We start from the raw sequence: 4,574 nt of genomic DNA on the forward strand, positions 1-4,574 counted from the left end.
TTCGCACCTGTTTTCTCAGTGAATAGTTATTATGAGTTTACAGTTTCATTCTCAAAGTGCATCAGCTGAGATGATAAATTATACGGCCACTCTGCTTATAATCTTGTTTCCTCCTTTCCCACTGAAACTTTGTAGATGGGCAAAACAAAAGCCCTGTGAACACTGATTCCCTGACCAGCTTTGTCCGTGGCACATTCAGGCCTGTGTTCTTATAGACAGTGATATTGTTCCTCACATATTTACTTACTTACTTGCCAACTTACTTGTGGCAACATTCCACATGTGATTCTTGGGCTTAAGTAATTCTCTGAAGGATGAACAATCAGAGAGAACACTGTTTAATTAGCCTGTAGAAATATGGTAATGACTTAGAGAGAAATGCAGAAATGGAAAGAAATACTTAGTAGAAAGAGAACTGATCTGGGAAGCAGAATACATCAATTCTTTGCTAGTCTAGTGATAATGTGAATTTAGGCTTCCCCTTTTTGTGTCTTGTCCCTGTGGATTTCAGTTATCTAGAGAGAAAACTATGATGTAAATTTGAGTTATTCTTCATTTGAGCCAGTTTGAACTTCTCAACTGCTTTCAGCTTCTTAAATAAACCAGTCTCCCTCCCTCTCCTGGCCTTTTCTCAGTGCGTAGTTATTATGAGTTTACAGTTTCATTCTCAAAGTGCATCAGCTGAGATGATAAATGCATTCATTCTTTAAGTCTTAGCATGAGTCTCACTTCCTCATAGAAGTCTTCTGTGATCCTCTGAACCAGGTCATGCATGATCATATGGTCTCTATATGGCATCAAAACATTGAGTTTTAATTTCCTAGTTACTTGTCAGAAGTCCTCTTGAGATTTTAAGAATAAAAGCCATATCTATTTTATTTGCTTTATAATGCCAGTCCTAGAACAGAATCCATATAGTTAATGCTGTTCCATTCATGGAACGAATGAAAAAATGAATAAATGAATAAATTTGTGCCCAAGTTAGAGCCAAGACAGAAATGGTTGCTCTTCTGAAGGAGTACACAGTAAAGGCCAAACTCGAATGACTATAAAACAAGGCAAAATAGGTGTTCTAGAAGAAGTACAAGGAAGTCTGTAGGGATTCAGAGAGAAATGAAAACATCAGAAATAAGAAAAGACTTCTTGAAAGTGGGAACATTTGAGATAGGCCTTAAAGGAACAACAGGCAGGGCTAATTTATATGCAGTTAACATTCAATTTATTGTAAAACTATTATGTATATGAAAATACTGTTTCTGCCAAAAAAATTAGTAAAAAAACAAATAAGACATGGGTCCTGCCTTAAAGGAGCCAGTGATCTAATTGGGAAACATAAACATACTAAATGCTATGGTACAAGGCAAAATATATTCCATGCTAAAACTAACAGTGTAAACAAAGTGCTGTAGGAGCCCAAGGGGTGGTGCAGAGACAGAGTAGAGAGATTAAGTCTGACTGAATATGTCTCCTCCATGAGGGTGGAGGACATTCGAGCAAAGCCTTGCAGCTGTGACTCTTAATGAACTTCTTGGAACTTACCTTTGTTTCTCTTGTTGCTTGGCAACTCTCATTTCTGACTCATGAGATGGTCACCACTGGGAATAATTTTTCTTTTAAAACTAAACCTTAAATCCCCCATTTACACACAGACCACACTTATAAAACTTTCCTCCAGATAACTGACTGTTTGCGCCATGACCTTGGCCATGTTACAAGCATTTCACCCAAATTTTACCTTTCCTCTCTGTTTTACTTGTGGGGAAATTGCTGGGCTCTTTTAACTTCAGTAACTCCCAGGGATATTTTGAGCTGGTTTCTTCCAAAGGGAGCTGTGACTGGTTAGAATACACTTCAGTGAAGTCTATTTATTTCCCATCTCCCTCTTGGACTCTAACTTTGGGAATTATAGGCTATGCTGCTCTGCAGTGTCCCCATGGTGTGTGTGCCAAATGGCGTGCCTAAGCCAGCCGGCTGCTTCTGCCCTTGGGATGAGCCAAAGTTGCTCAGCAGCAGCCTGAGGGACAGTTTTTTTGTCTTCTGTTAACCTGAAGCTAATATACGGATTCTAACTTCTGCCATAGACTCAAATGTACCATATCTGTGAGTATCTAGGAGGATTAGAGCACCATGTCCAGTGCAACTACTGACATCACAAATTCGAGGATCCCCTGAGTCATCAGCTTCATGGCCTTCGGTTAATCACCTCTATTTCAGACCACTAAAAGAAATAATGCCAATATTAACTATCAGCTTCTAAAAGTCTTTGGATATATCAGGGCCTATAAACTGTTCTGTGGTTTATAGAATCCCCCCTCACTCAATATGCTCGGAAAGATGGGAAAGTTGGCAGTGAACTTATTTTTTGGGGAGACAGGGTATCTTCTAGGGAGAAGGAACATTGTTAAATTACCAATTGATCTAAAAGTACAGAATGGTGTAATATGATGATATCATCTCTAAATGCCTAAATTCATCTAGCCTTTATCAAGGAGAGAAATGAAATTTTCACAAACACCAGGTGACAGCCATTTATCTATGTTATCAGCACTAAATGGCTTTGGAACCTCTCTCAAGTCCACAACAAAATGTGTGCTATGCAAATGTATTTTGCTGGAAAATCTGGAAGCGTTATTAGGTCAGAGTGGGGACAAAACTATGAACAATAAAACAATAATTTTCATGTTAAAAGAATAGCTGCATAGCTGATGCAGAATCAAAATACAAAATATTTCAGAGCAGAAACAGCAATCTTTTCCTGTCTCTGACATCCCTGAATGTGACCAGCCTACCCAAAGACATTTATGCTGAGCAAGTTCTTTGTCATTTGTAAACCAGAGGAAAATCTGTGGGAAAGACATCTTTCCCATCCAGGAAAAAAAAAAAAATGTGACTTTTATGGCTAATTCATGGGGAGGGTTGTTTTTTTACTTATAGTTCTTTAAAGCAGATATATCAATATCCAAAAGAGGATGAGTAAGGAGAAATAAGCAATTTAAAAAGAAGATACACACCATATTGTGTCTGCACAAATGCTTTATGAAGCTGTATTTTGAAATCGGTAGTCTCACTGTCAGGAAGTAAAAGCTGAGAATCTGGTCACTATTGACTCTGAGCCGCAAAGAAACTATTGAGCAAGTACCACAACCTCCTATTTCACTGATTTAGTTAACATTTTCTCTCTCAACTGGAAACATCTTACTGTGCATCTGAGAAATCCCTTACCACAATATTTAAAGTGCAAAGCTCTGGGAAGAGCAAATTCTAGTTAGAAACAGCCATACCCCCTAAATCAGGCTTCTCACAGTGGCTTAGCCTGTGCTAAACCTGGTGAATTCTGGGCACACTCATGCCTCTGGTGTCTGCCAGTAATACTACAGGAAAGAAATATGAGTCACTGATAAGGTGGGGAGATACTCCTATTATCGATTGTTTCAAGAAAAGTGCTTAATAAGGTATTACATCTATCTGAATAACCTGAGTTATTTCCTGAGGTTAGGAGGTGTTCTTTATTATTATTATTATTATTGTTGTTGTTGTTGTTGTTGTTGTTGTTGTTGTTTCTTCTTTTATTAGAGCTAAGAAAAAAAAGGAAGATAAAAGTGTACAGATAAGAACTAAGATACCACTGAGATCATGGCCTGCAATCTTTGTTTTAGGGGTAAGAGAGAATTCACTTGATAGGCATTCCCTATCAGGCAAGTCATCGTTGTTTTTTCAAATTCTTTTACTGCTCTACATTCTTAAAATTCCCATGCCTTATGCCCAACACATTTTGAAATCTCATGTAATTGAAATGTTACTCTTCTGCATATTTCTTTCCAACATCTGAAGAGCATGGCTTTTGGCAGCTTCACACAGGGACAGTTCCTGTGAGGAATGGAGAGAAATATCTGATTTTAATTCCCAACTGTGGAAAGAGAGACACTGCTGTGTGTCTTAAAATGCCTTTGACTGTTCTCCAGGAAGAGCTGGATGAAGCAGAGGTGGAAAAGCTCCAGGTGTATGTAATTATATTCCCAGTGTCACAAAGAAAGGTTTTGGCTTTGTTCTAAATCTTCCTCAGAAGAAAATAATCTGTTTTTCTCCCGAGGTTTTAGCATCAACAGAACTCAGTAAATATAAAATAATTATGTCAGTTATTTAGTCAAAGGATTGGCAGTTATAAGTCAATAGGAGTTTTGATTCTTCCACCAATCTTACTGACCTGTGGGAACACCATGTGTCACTTCTATTCCATCCTTAATTGAACTAATATAGGTCTTAAAAATTTCATATTCAAAATTCTTAGACATGCTCAATGAAAAGAGGCGATTAATAAGTATAAATTTCATGACTAAAATTTTACCTCCTCCACAAAACCCTTCAGATAAAATGGTCTCTCTTGGTCTGAATTCCTATACATGGCACTGATATTCAATCAAAAGGCCACTGACCTTCCACTTAGTTATTCTGTTGTGACATTTTGTCTCCCCAACTGGATTTTGGGTTGTTAGAGTGTAATGGCCTGCTGAAATGTGAAAGGGTTAAAGAATAATTAAAACCTGAAACTGGACAAAGGAAGTCTATAACTTAGG

This window comes from Pteropus alecto, unplaced genomic scaffold (assembly GCF_000325575.1).
Source record: "Pteropus alecto unplaced genomic scaffold, ASM32557v1 scaffold603, whole genome shotgun sequence".
Taxonomy (NCBI): domain Eukaryota; kingdom Metazoa; phylum Chordata; class Mammalia; order Chiroptera; family Pteropodidae; genus Pteropus; species Pteropus alecto.